The following is a 15,420-nucleotide window of genomic DNA, read 5'->3' on the forward strand; positions in this document are numbered from 1 at the left end:
GAAACAGAAGAGAATACTTTAAATTAGGTAGTTGGGGCTGTTTAAGTTGCAAATGTGCTTTTATTCATGTCTCTTGTGCTTTTATTTTATATTATTTTTTGACAGCTTCGTATAAATGATGACAGCAACACTCTGTTCTCACTGCTGCTATTGACAAGACATGCTATAAGTAATTTCTCCCTCTGACATTTTCTTCTCTCTTTAAAAATGGGGGCAGCATTTTTTTATGTTGGAGATCTCTATTTACTTGGTGGTAGATCTGGTAATTTCATAAAGAAAAAGTAACACCCAGTAAGACGATACTGAATTCACAAAAACGACACTTATCATGCCCTAGATATTATGGTGAGGTTTGGCCTTATATTGAGCATTTGAGACTCTTACGAGATGATTTGCCAACCATCATTTTTGCATTGGTTTCTAAATCAGTGACTACTAAATATTTGAAGAGTATTGTCTCCCTGTCCCATCATCCCCCTTGCCTCTGTGATACAAATGTCAGATCACTATTTCCAAAGCATAATATATGATAATCTTTGATCTTCATTGTTGTTAAAGCTACATTGCCATTGTCACTAACTGGGATAAATGTGGAGACACATTTAATCAAACTCATACCTTGACCTTTGTTGGTTAAAGTGTATAGATTTTGGTTTACAAAATGAATAATGTTACTTCATAGTCAGTGTTGCTTTCTTACTGCGGCTTATTAAGAAGACACTCCCTAAGGGAAACTATGGCCTTTATTTACTCCTGTCACAACAGAAGTCCATGAAGACTGAGACCTGAAAGTATTCACTTCCCTTGTTTCAGGCTGTATTTTTTTTCCAGAAAAAAAGTCTCTCCTCATCCACACAGGACCAACTTCAAAATGCATGTTAAGACATGACACTGATTTCTCTCTTTTATTCCTCCACATCTAGCCAGAAAGAATTCCATGATTCAATTCATTTCTAAGAAAGCCCAAATGAATCACTTTTCTATACAGAGTGGTGACTAACAAAGCAACCCTGCTTCAAACAAGATTGAAAGTAAGGATCAACCCTGGGATTGGCCTCTTACCTCTTCAGTCAAACTCATCATGCATACTCACATGTGCACACAAAGACACATGTATACTGTCATGTTAGCAAGAAAGATTAACTGCAAAAACATCAAAAAGACAGCTTCTAGACCAGCAGCCTGGGTAGAACCATGAAGGTCTTTGGACAGTTAGAGTGGGTCTTTCTTCCTCTGAGTCTTCTTTGTCCAAATCATATTGTATCACTTCTGAGACTTAGAATAGGGCTCCAGAGAAAAGGACACAGTGAGTTAACAGGTTGTCTTAAAAATATTGTCATCATACATTTTTATTGTTGTTTTAGGAATGTTCTTAAGTCTATGTAGCTGGATTTAGGATATTTGTTTGGTTCTTTGTCCCATCTCCTTACACTATCCCTACTCCTTCCAACCCAACACTAGGTAGGAGAGAAAGAAGAATAGAGGGGAAAGAGGGTGTCTTTATCATTTGACTACTTCCTGCGGATTGGGGCATTGAGATCCTTGGGATGAATTTAATCTTCATTGTCAGGATATCGCCAAACATAAACCAACAATCCAGCAAAAATCAACAGCAGAATTAGCAGCAGCAGCAACAGCAGCAGCAGCAGCAGCAACCTCCACATCTCTTGGGTTTCTGGCATCTACATGCCCTCTGAAGAATTCCCAGCAGTCCAAGTGTAAGCTATCCTCCCTTGGCCAAACCACTCTGCTGCTAGAGCATGAGGCAAATGACAGTCAGCTGCTGCGGACAATCTGAAGCAGCCCCACATCCCACATCTGAGATTAAAACAAAAATATATTCAAATAACATTTATGTAACACAATATTTGCCTTAAAAATTCTCAGTACACTTTTTAGAAGTGGCTAGGCAGCAGAATCATTTTAGGAGCCCATATACAATTAAGAGATCAGTCTTCTGAATTATTTTAAGCACCTTCTAGGGAAAGCATGACCCATTGCTGTGTGTCACAGCTTACAGAAGCTGTTTTTGCAGAGTGTATTTTAGAGCATTTTTCATCTATGCTCTTATTTATTTATTAGTTTTGGTAAAATGAAGAATAAACACAAAAATAAAGTTATAAGTAATATTGTTGTCATTTGAATAGGAAATGCACCTAACAAGTTCATATGTAATATATTCGGTTTGCAGACAAAAACATTGAGTTCATGGAATCTTGGCAAGTAGGTCCTTAATGGAGGTAGCATGAGTGAAATGTGAAAGTTTATAATCTGATCCCCATTTCCCCTTTCTTTCTCTGCTTCTAGATAGCCAATGGAGCCTGATGATCTGGCATCGTACTCCTGCTGTCCGGCCTTCCTTTCCAAAATGGTGGGTAGCTCCATCTGTTCCTTAAGTTGACTGAGTCAGACTCTTCCATCACATGAGCTTAGACACTTATCAAAATATTTGAACTGAAGAAATGACTAGTATCTTTGAATAAGAGTACGTGTTAATCAAACTAACTGTCCTATGAAAAAACATGCTGTGCTGTGTTCACCCTGCTGGGAATCTTAGCAGACACCACTGAGTCTTTGTAATAACAACTAAAGATCAATGCATCTAACAACTGTCAGTAGAGGCATTCCTTCACTTTTGAATCAATTGTTTGGCAAATGTGATTTTCCTGAGTTTTTAATCGATCTAGAATATGTATTTTGAAATTTTAGATGGACAAACGTTTAAATACTTTTAAAATAATATTAATGATGGCTTAATAAATTTACTCCTTAAAACAACAAAGATAGGGATAGTATCTCTCTGCCTTTCAGTTAGTTGAGCTAAGGGTTTGTCTATCTTGTTGACATTTCTCAAAGAACCAGCTCTTGATTTTCTTGATTTTTGCCTCCGACATGAACTGTGGTGCTCCAGGTTTGATCACCTCTCCTTGGTGGGGAGACCAATCGGGCTCACAGAGGAAGGGGATGCAAGCTATCCAGGTTAGACTTGATAAGCTGTGGCCAGATTGTGGGGAGGAGCTCCCAACCCCTCCACCCATCATTAGAGGTCAAGGAGAGGGAATAGGGTGGAAGAAGGAGGGAAGATAGGAACAGGAAGATGCAAGCCAGGGGATAGCCATCAGGATGTAATATGAATAAGTTGTAATAAAAAACAATGAAGAGGAAAATGGGAGGGAGGGAGGAATGGGAGGATACAAGGGATGGGATAACCATTGAGATGTAATAAGAATAAATTAATAAAATAAAATTTAAAAAACATAAAAAAGAACAATGAGGATAAATCTGTGAGGTTCGTACATTGTCATCATTTTAATTTTTATTTTTTAAATAATTTATTCAAAGTACATCCCGATTGTTATCACCTCACTTGTGCTTTCCCAATCCCCCTCCCTCCCCATTTCAGCCTATTCTCCTCCCCTAGACCTATGACAGAATGGGTCCTCCTCCCCCACCATATGATCATAGCCTATCAGGTCTCATCTGGATAGTCTGCTTCCCCTAACCCTGAGTGCCACCAGGCCTCATCCCACAAAGGGAAAGTGGTCAAATATGGGGCACCAGAGTTCATGTCAGAGGCGTACCCTGCTCTCCACACAACTGTGAAGAATGTGCTGTCCATTGGCTAGATTGGAATAGGGGTCTAGGTTTACTGCACACATTGTCCTTGGTTGGAACAGCAGTTTGTGCAGTCCCCTCTGGGTCCAATTCCGCCAGCCTTGATGGTCTTCTTGTAGGGTTGGTTCCAGGACCCTCTGCGTCCTTCTATTGCCCCATTCTTACATATTATCATCATCATTTTTATGGTTATAAAAGTTAAGCAGAAGATAGCAAATAACTGAGTTTTTCTCAGCCCTAGAACTTAATAATTAGTCCCCAAACAGTAAAATTGTATTTAAAAAATTTCTAAAGCCTCTTTAGTATGAGATGAATTGAATTTCCAAGAAACTTTTGTTATTTTATCTCTGTGAGGAAGAGAGTAGCACTCTATCTACCCTCTTCTGTCTAAACTGGATAACATGTAACACAGGAGAACTCAGAGAAATGTAAATTATCTAGTTCCCAGCTTTTTATAATTTTTCCTGAGTCACCGAGACATTGCTCAGAGAGCAGCATGCTTATCCAAAGATTTTCAATATCATTTAAGTTGAATTCCCAGGGTATATTTTTATTTTGTTAGCCCACTGAAATAGGCCATTAGTAGATGAATTTATTGAAGAAACTTTCCTTACAAAGACTTTCATAGCAGAGCTTTAACAAGATTTGCTGAGTATTCATGAGTAATAGATTTAATGTCAAGGAAACGGACTTTTTGTATTGTGTACTGTGTAGAATTTCATTTCATCAGTTCTTCGGTCTTCATGTGGTAACCTTTAAAATTTTTTGAGCAATTTCTTAAAACCCCTTATTGAATTTAGATATAATAGAATCTTACAAAGATTTGTGTCTTTTTTTTTCTTTTGGATGAAATTCAAAATCACTGATTGGCATGGTCTACTTAAAAAAATTCAAATAACGATAAGGAATAAAGTCCTTGACATTTTAATGTAGCTTCTTATTTATTTTCCATTCATTTATGTAAAGTTCATTCAAGTTTTAATTGTGAGATTTTAGTGTATATTTTGATATATATTTAACCGTGATAAACAGCTACAAATGAACAAAAAGTCATTTGTTTTCCATGAATGATGAACATGTTGAAATCTTTTATTTTTACCTTATTTTCTAATTGGTTATTAAATTAATCACCATTCAGTCAGCTTTTCTTGGATACAGATACGTTTTACTGAGCAAAGTAAAGATGTATTTTGCCTTATTTGAGTGAGGATGATAGACATAAGTGGACAAATCTAAATGTAGTCAGTTAGATGAATCAAGACATGTTGTATTAATGTGTCTTCAATAGAGTTGTATATCACCCTTTTGGTGGGAAAGACATTGGAAAAAATGACGAACTATTATTCATAGAAATTTTGCCAACATATAGATGAATGATAAAAAACACTATAGCCAGAAGAAAAAGTATGGGAACATTTCCTGAACCAGGAGGACATATGTAGAACTGTAAATATCCCTTGAATGTTTGGCAAAGGTCTGATTACAGAAAACCTTAGAAACCACTGTGAGTCCTACCACTGAGTTTCATGAAATAATAGGCCACCAAGAAAACCTTTAACTTGGCCAGAAGATAATATTAGAAATTCATTTTGCAAAGACCATGGGAATTGTATTATAGAAACTTGATTTGGGAGTAGATTAAAGACAAATATAAAAACATTATCAAGAAATGACAACAATGATGTAGGTGAAAGTGGTGGACTATAAGCTATAAGAGCCTCCATACGGGAAGGAGAAATATAAAATACTTGTTCTTCATTCTTAGAAAACAAAATATATTGAAATCCGAAGTAAATGACACACGTATTTAAAGATGAAAATTGTTTTTAGCTTTAGAAACTGGTAAGATGGCAGGAGTACAGCCTCAGAGTAGGGGAATGGCAAGTTATTTATTTAATTAACCAGGGTACATCTGAAATGTTAAACAGAGAATATGAAAAGGCATTTACAAATCCATTACAAATCTAAGATAGAGATAGGATTTGAGTTATCATCACTGTATGAGTGATAAAGGAACAAGTAGAACTTCAGGTTGAGGGTGGTAACAATTCTCCAAAGCTGAGTAAAGCAGCTTGGATTCCTGTCTTCTCAGTTCCTTCTCAATGTCTATTGTTTCACAGTTAAGAATAAAGAGAAGAGTAAAAGTCTTTAAATTCATTTTTACCCTGGAAAAGATTTTAATCAGACAGTCAAAATTTCCATAAGTGTATTTCATCAAGCCGGTGTCTGCAATTCTTTAATGTAGATGAAGTCCCAAAGGGAAGGTGTTTGCTCCTCTCGTGTTGACTGACACCTCACTCACTTTCATCTAAACTTAAGTTGATAAAGGATCAAAACTGTGAAACCAAATCATAAAAAGAGATATCCTTTGGTGTTTCATGTTGAACAGGATGGCACTTGATAGAGCTACCATTAAGAGAGGTATTGTGAAAGTTTTGTTCCACTATCAAGGAAAACTTCCACGTTTACTCATCTACTCAAGGACTGCAATGCATGGAATTTGTAAATGATTAATGCCTTTATGGGTACAATGTTTCTAGGTCAAAAAGGAGGCTACAAGTTCAGATACAGGCTTTACAACTCTCTTCAAAGTGGATCAAAGCTAAATCAAAAGGATCACACGTCTTTGTATGATCAGTGTTTCCTAGCAACTTAGGGCCCAGGGATTTCTTCATCTGAATTCATGCTCAGTTGTCTCAGCCTGGTTTATGATCACTGTTCCTCTTGACATTGTTGTCCAACTGTTTTATATTTTATCTTTACATATTTCTTAAGGAATACTATCTGAAGGTCTTTTAAGCTGCTTAAATCCCTACATAGAAATTCATGACCTACTCTGAGAGTAGCTGACAGCTTCACTGGAAAAAAAAAAAAGAAACCAATTCAAATAAAATGATTATGTTAGCAGAGAATATATTTTAAACACTTTTTTGAAATTTATAAAGCAATTTTATTTTCATTTCATTTTCTGAAAATAATAGTCTGAGATTACTTGTCTATGGATATATGTATATTTGCTAAACATCCCTAGCTCTGGGAACTGAGTATTTTAATAACAGTCAATCAAGACATATTTTTATTACTAACAGTAAAATCATGTGAATATTTTATATTTAATAAGAAGCAAGAATATGATAGCCTGCCTTGGAGAATGCATTTTAAAGTTTAGACATGACCTTCTTGGTGTCAATGAATACATAATCTTCATATAAAATATCCAGAACCAACTTTAGCAAATTTTTTTAATTTTTTTTATTAATTTATTCTTGTTACATCTCAATGTTTATCCCATCCCTTGTATCCTCCCATTCCTTCCCCCCATTTTCCCATTATTCCCCTCCCCTATGACTGTTCCTGAGGGGGATCACCTCCCCCTATATATTCTCATAGGGTATCAAGTCTCTTCTTGGCTACCTGCTGTCCTTCCTCTGAGTGCCACCAGGTCTCCCCCTCCAGGGGACATGGTCAAATGTGAGGCACCAGAGTACGTGAGAAAGTCATATCACGCTCTCCACTCAACTGTGGAGAATATTCTGACCATTGGCTAGATCTGGGAAGGGGTTTAAAGTTTACCTCCTGTATTGTCCTTGGCTGGTGCCTTAGTTTGAGCAGGACCCCTGGGCCCAAATCTGCCTATCATATTGTTCTACTTGTAGGTTTCTAGGACCCTCTGTATCCTTTTATTTTGCTATTCTCCCATGCGTCTCTCAATTTAAAGAATTTCCTTTTGTCCTTAAAATCATAATGAGAAACACTCCATTGTAACTGTTATCACTGCCATTAGAAAAATTATATTAGGTCGCTGTATAGATGTGATATAATTTAAATAGGAATCTACTGACAATTTAGAAAATCATATTAATGAAGAATTATAGAATGAGTAAAAAGCATCAATGTGTTGCTGTTTTATATGTTGGTTCAAGTTCATTAATTTCAATAATGCCATATATGGCTTGGCTTATAATTATACGTGAAAGTATCACCTTGGTACATGTTTTGGAATATGTATTTTAAAATGTTTTCAAAAATTCACTTGCAAATATAAAACATAAAAAATTTGGATGCTAATTACTTTCTATAGCATTTTTGAAACCTGATGACAAAAAATATTTGAGCCCTAAATTATAAATGGCATTAAATTAAATAAATTAATATAGTACTAAATTATATTTACTAAGAGAATAAAATAATCAACCAAACCAAGTTTTTGTGGTATTCACCAAAGCTACTTGCATGTGTTAAAACTTCATGTTGCATCAATCAGCTGTGTATATTTTTGTAACTTTTTATGTTTTAATCAAAGTATATTTACCTTAAGGAAAGAAAAAGAGGCTTGAATTTTTATTTAAAATATATTAAATGTTACTTAGATTTTAAGAATATACTAGTGAATTACTGAAATAATTTTTATGAAAAATAATATTAGCAGCCGGGCGTGGTGGCGCATGCCTTTAATCCCAGCACTCGGGAGGCAGAGGCAGGTGGATCGCTGTGAGTTCGAGGCCAGCCTGGTCTACAAAGTGAGTCCAGGATGGCCAAGGCTACACAGAGAAACCCTGTCTCGAAAAACCAAAATAATAATAATAATAATAATAATAATAATAATAATAATAATAATAATTGAACATATTCAATTTTCAATCTCAACAAAAACCAAAGGTTTACCTCTAGTACTTACAATTTTTTTTCCTGCAAGGTTTTACAAACAAAAAGGGTTAACTTGCCAACTACCAGATGAATTACATCACACTCTTTAGTATCATGTTGTCTTCAGGCAGAAGTGTTTTTGAAAAAACTAAATAGAAACATATAACATAAAACAGTGCAGTATTCAAAGACACATTTACAGACCACTTAAATTATAGGAAATATTCAAGGTCAATTTGACTTAGCAAGTTGAAGGGGGTGTCCTTTCCAAAAGTCCATTAATGCTAATAAGCAAAGAAAACCAGAATACCAGAGTTCCACTAATCAGGAGCTGTCAATGGTGCTCAAAAGAACTAAATGATGGAGGTACATTTTATACACTTAGTAGTAAGAAGGAGATTATTATGTATGATTTTATCTTAATTGGTTTGAGAATTAATTGGGTGGTAACAAAAGCTGCCATAATGTTCTTCATTTGAAAAGAACAATTAAAATCTCCCAAAGGTTTGGACTTGAGGATAACCACTCTACTGGATTAACTCCTGGCAATAAAATCAAAAGAGATTTATTATTTATCTGAAAATTGAGTTAATGATAATGAGTACCACATGCTACTTAGCTCAATATGTTTAAACTTTTCAAACACATTTTCTTTGCTCAAGGTCAAGTCTGCATAAACTTGACATAGAGTAATGCAATCTTAGGACATTTTTGTCTCATTTGAATCAATGTTAGACAAGACTGAATGATGTAATAGCTGAACCACCTCACCTGTGCATGCATGCGTGTGTGCGTGCATGCATGCGTGTGTGTGTGTGTGTGTGTATGTGTGTGTTGTCATATGAACACTCTAATGTACTGAAATAAAATGAGCTCAAAGAAGAACTAAGAACAGTATTTTGAAGATTTTCATAATTTGTAACATGGATAACCTGCTGGGCGTTAAGTGAAGTAAACCAGACATAGAAAGACAAATAACAGATCATCTTATTTTTATATATTTGTTTTTATTTATTTATTTATTTATTTATTCACTTCACATCCTGATCATAGCCCCCTCTATCCTCTCCTTCCTGTCCCACCTTCCTTCTCTTTTCCTCCATCCTCCCTCCTCTATTCCCTGGAAAAGGAGAGCCTCACCCACCCACACACGCCCAAACTCATCAAATCCCTTCAGGACTGAGCCTGTCCTCTTCCCCTGTGCCCTGGTGGCATCCCCACTGAGAGGAGCAGAGTGCACAGTCCCTTCTCCCCTTACTAGGGGAACCGCATGAAGCCAGATGCTAATTGTCTATACTGTGGAGGGGCCTATATCCAGACTACTTCTATCTTTGCAAGCCCTTGGGTCCCTGGTTAGTTGGATCTGCTGGTCCTCTTGTGGAGATCCCGTCACATCAATGCCCTATAATCCCCCCTTACTTTTTAACAAGATTCTCTACAGTTGGCCCAACATTTGTCTGGGAGTCTCAGTACGTGTTTTGCTATGCCGCTGGGTCGATAATCTCAGAGGACAGCTATGCTAGTCTTCTGTCTGTGAGCATAGCAGAATATTGTGAATAGTATCAGGGGTTGGCTCTATCCCATGAGTGGGTCTCAGGTTGGGCCAAACATTTGTTGGACACTCCCTCAATCTCCACTCTATCTTTATCCCTGAGCATTATGGAGGCAGGACAAATTTGGGGTTGAACTTTTCCTGGGTGGGTTGCTGTTCCTCTCCCTTCACTAAAAATCTTCTCTAGTAAGAAGATATCCCCTTCAGCCTCCATGACCTCTGCTTTTAGGAGTCTTATCTAACCAACTTGTCACAGAGATGCCCTCAACCACAGTTTCACTTTTCCCTACAGGCCCTCTCACCTCCCACCCCAACTCTCTCCAAGAGTCTGGTCCCTACCCTCACGCCATCACTTCTCTCTGCACTCCGTCTCCTGCCTTGTTTCCTCTCTTCAACCAGGTCCACTGTCTAGTCTGTTTCCCCTTTTGACTGAGATTTAATCATCCTCTGTTGAGTCCTCCTTGTTACTGATCTTCTTCGGGTCTGTGCACTTAGTATGGATATCCTGTACTATACGGCTAAAATTTTCTTATAAATGAGTACATGCCACACGTGTCTTTCTGAGTCTGGGCTACCTGGAAACACTACCACCTGCCAATCACCTCCATCCATTCAGACTCATAAGTCATTGACTCTTATGGGTAGAAAGAGTACCTCTGTATAAATTTAGTGAGATTAGCTGAAATTGTAGGGGTACATAGGCACATAAAATCATACCATCGGAAACAGGCCCTAAAACTTATTGGGCACAGAAAACTGAGGAAATTGTGTAACTCTCTCATAAAGTTGTAAGTACCTAGCACTGCAACAGTTTTGGTCCATACTGACCTGTCAGACCCAATGTGCTTCTAGAAGACCAACAGAAAAAGAAGTCAAGACTGCCTTTGAGGCTTCAGCAATCCATAGTCCTCTGCAGGTGATGAAACCTACTTCAATGTTTTCTTGTCCACCTGTTCACCCTTTCAGATCTGTACCCACTTTTTCTACTCTGAACTGGTTCTGTGCATTCAATTCTCAGCTATAGTCAACTCTGTAAATTTGGTTCCCAGCACTCTTTTGAGGCCACAACAGCTGCTTCTTCTCTTCAGCTAGCTTTTTGTTTTTTCTTTTATCAATACAGACTTTATTTTTATTTCTACCAGTCAACTTATGAAAATTTTTACATTTTGCGGTGGCCTATTTAACTTCTAGTCAGTCTATGAACCACATACATATGGAGATAATAGATGATAGATAAGATAGATACATAGATGATAGATAAATAGATAGAGATAAATAGAATAATGATAACTATGTAAATATTTAGACAGATAGAAATAGAGATAGATAAATAGAGATAGATAGATAGATGATAAATGATTGTTAGATGACATCTGTACTATGTGATATTCAATATTAGTATTTAAGTTCATATTAGTATTTAAGAGTGGCATAAAAGAACAAACAATCACATAGACCAAGGAAGGTTGAAATAGCCCACATGTTGGTTGCTACCACTGAACCTGCTGTGTGTTGTGCATAATTATGTCCCTATGGAAATACACAAAGGTGTATGTCATTGTTTCTGCCCTTGCACACTATTGCCACTTAGAATTTCAGGTTATTTTTTAATGTAGCAGTTAAAAAAAAAATAAGATGAGTGCTTGCCTTGCTGTCTTAAAAGTATAATGGCTGGGATGAATCCTGATGTGTCAGGAACAGCGTTTACTGTTTTCCTCTAGCAATTGCCCCAATTATTTACGTTTAGAATCATAAGATACTAAAGAAGGCATTTATACCCTTAAGTTTTAAAAATGTCATTAAGGTGCTACACAGCTAGCATGGATTTTAGTGTTATTCCCAATCAATATGAATAGAGATATTAATCCTTCTCTTAGCCCCTTTTAAGTAATTGCTTAGATATAATACAAATACAATGAAACACAATTTGCTCTTTTGTTTTCTGAAAGGAGCAGTAATATTATGTGTGTCACTAGATTTTCAACCAGATTACACAGGATTAAAAAAGCCAAATGACTTCAGCTCTCACATAAATACATAAAAGAATCAGCCTCAGTTTTCTAGGATTACTCAGTGTCTGTTTCCTAGAAAGAAATGTGTTTTTAATAGAAATATCTTAAGGTAAGACATATTTTTGAGTGTAGATTTTCTCCCATTTAATTAGGTTTGTACATTTTGTTTTATATATAACATTACAGAATTACATTTGTGATAAATTATTATTCAAATAAGTAAATTTTATCTTCTACTCATAGTAATTGGAGATGGAGAGTTACCCTCTAGAAGTTGAGAATATATATGGATAAGGAGATTAAACCAGCAAAGTAATGAGACACATGAAATAAGTCTGCTCTTAAGAGCATTGCTAAACATCAGTTTCTCAGCACCTATATTGGGTGGTTCACAAACACTTGTCACTGATGCCCCAGGGAATCTTCCGCCCTCTTCTGGACTCCAACATACACCTACACACATGTGCACATTCCTGACCACCCCCCCAACACATGTACACAAAATTAAAAGCAAATAAAATAAAATTAAAACAAAGAATTTAAAAATAACAGAGTATAAGAACATAACTCGTGTACTCTCAGCAAGTATTGACCAACAATGTTTGCTTGCCCATTTTTTTTTTTTTTACAATCAATTAGCAGTCTCTTGCTGCTTTTTTGTGGTTATGAAATTCAAAACTGTCTTGAAATTCCCTTAGTGGTTCATAGATACCACCAAACAAACTACAATAATAAAATGTAGTATAGAAGAGGAAGTATGCTTTAAACTTGTGCTGCAGCAGTTGTCTAGGTTTCCTGCCTTTCCACAGAGCAGCTTAATAAATGTTTTTTTCATTTTTCTCATGCAACCATTTATAGCAGAAGTTTATAAACCAGCAAGTTGTTTACACCCTACGGAAGCAACCTGAAGAACATGAAAAGAACAGCACATATAAAAGCAGAACTCTCTGCCTTTAACCTCACTCTAACATCTGGTCTATACAAGCAAAAAAAAAAAAAAAATGTATGAGAGGAGTGGCACAGCTGTTGGATTATAACATTCCAATGTATGTGTTGGCTGTCTATGGTGCTGCTGGAAGCCAAGCTTTTATTGCTAAGAATGTGGCCCCAAATAGTCCACTACCTTTCTCCTACCTGAAGAGCCTGTTAAAAGAAACAGTCTTCCAGTGACCTTGGTATGAGGGAACAAGGGAAAGGAAGACAAAAGAAAAAGTAAATGGGAAGAAAGAAGACATTTCTTTATTTGTAGACATTTTTCTTCCGAGATAGCTGTTGATACCTGCCAGCCTTCTATTATTTCTGTCTCTAATAGCACTGCTGAGACTCTGAAAGCTGAAGTCCCTCCAACTCCCAGGTTGAACCCAACATTTGATTTTCCTCTTCTATAGTCATCCAACTCTCCCATTCGTGCTTTTCCCCCTTATATCTTCTTGGCAGAAGGCTAGCCTTATCTTCCCTTGAGTGCTTTTATTATATGCATGTTGCCTTTCCCCAGGAAAACTATCTCCATTCTATACCCATCAGGCTCTTCTTAAAATGTATGTCAATTATATCACTATATATTTAAGAAAGTCATTCTGGACTCCTCTTCACATAAAAGTTAATTTCCATAAGAGTGGTGCTAGAAATTTATGCCTACAAGAAGAACATTATGATAGGCAGATTTGGGCCCAGGGGTCCCACTCAAACTCTGGTACCAGCCAAGGACAATACAGGCCGTAAACTTTAAGCCCCTACCCAGATCTTGCCAATGGTCAGAACATTCTCCACAGTTCAGTGGAGAGTGGGGTATGATTTTCACACATACTCTGCTGCCTCATATTTGACCATGTCCCCTGGAGAGGGAGACCTGGTGGCACTCAGAGGAAGGACAGCAGGCTGCCAAGAAGAGACTTGATACCCTATGAGCATATACAGGGGGAGGAAGTCCCCCTCAAGCACAGTAATAGGGGAGGAGAGTAAGGGGAAAATGGAAGGGAGGGAAGAATGGGAGGATACAAGGGTGGAATAACCATTGAGATGTAACAAGAATAAATTAATGAAAAAAAATGAAAATTATACAATAATGAAAATATACTCTGAGCTTTCTGACATACTAGCAACTAGGTCATGAATTTTTGAAAAACAACAACTTTAACCAAGGAACTAAAATCAATGCTTTATTTTAATTTTAACTAATTTGAACAGATTTAAATAACCACAGATCCTGATGGCTCTTATTATAAGTGATCACAAAAAATCAATCACAGGACAAGATACTACTAAGGTTGTTTGATAAAATCTCAATGAATCATGTTATATATATTATATATATTACATATATGTTATGTGTATATATATATATATAACATATATATTATATATATATGCATGGAAGTTAAACCACCCAGGCTACTGGGGTTGGCTTTGTCCATAAATGCCAAAGACTAACAAAAACACCAGTACCATATATGAGAAACCTACTCTTGATGGCTTATATAGAGTGATCTAAGTGAGTCCCTCAATAGTATAGATTATCAGTGTAGCCCTTTGGTTGTCTCTCAAGGGTTGAATATGGGGCCCTGTCACTGAACATATCCCATACTTAGGACAAAGTGCTGAGTTGATTTGAACTACATATGACTAGAAAGGCTGTGGTGTAACTTCCATGGTTTCAGATCATATTATGCAAGTTCTAATTAAAAAGTAATACTCAGCTATAAACCATGATTACCAGAATAGCAAGATAGGTACAAAGCTGCACTAAATGACACTCACATGGTGGTTGTAAGCAACAGCTTTCAAATTGGACTTAAGTAAAACTCCTTAGGAAAGGAATCATGCCTGGAACTGGAAACGCAGCCAGCTTCCTATGGATAGTGATGCCATGAGCTGTAGAAAAGAGCATATTACTGCCACTTAGAATTTAGATAAAATTCTAAATTTTATCTCTATACTCACAAGTACATGTAGCAACTGCTCTTCCTCAAAGCAGCCTTTCCTTACAACAAGTGGAGATCAACACACACACATACACACACACACACACAAACACACACACACACACACACACACACACACACACACACACACACACACACACACACGAGACACAGTGCAGAGATAAATAAATAGCAGGGATTCCAGGCTCAGTAGACACATTGGAGCAGCTGTTTCTGTAACTCTTGGGAATGTGGTCAAAGGGTGAGAAAAATATTCTAGAAACCATGATACCAGAAAGTCTGCTCTGAAACTATCTTTCATTGAAATGGTTGTATAAATAAGACTGAAATAATGCCAATATTAACAGACATGTTAATGTGGAAAGAGGAGAATTATCTGTTGTTTCATCCCAGACAAGGAACTACAGGCAACTGATGACAGCTGGAACAAGTAGACTTTGCTGCTTCCAGGGATGATCCCATTTTTATTTGTCTATAGTGTGTGATTGTGTGTGTGTATTTGAATACATATCCATACATATATGTAATAATTATAATAAAATAAAAAAGGCTATTACCTAGAGGCAGCTGGAAGGAGTCTGGGGGAGGATGGATGATATAGGTATGGAAGAATAATAGGAGAAAAAGGAATGTAATTCTATTTCAACTTAAG

This window comes from Acomys russatus, chromosome 21, assembly GCF_903995435.1.
Source record: "Acomys russatus chromosome 21, mAcoRus1.1, whole genome shotgun sequence".
NCBI classification, from domain to species: Eukaryota; Metazoa; Chordata; class Mammalia; order Rodentia; family Muridae; genus Acomys; species Acomys russatus.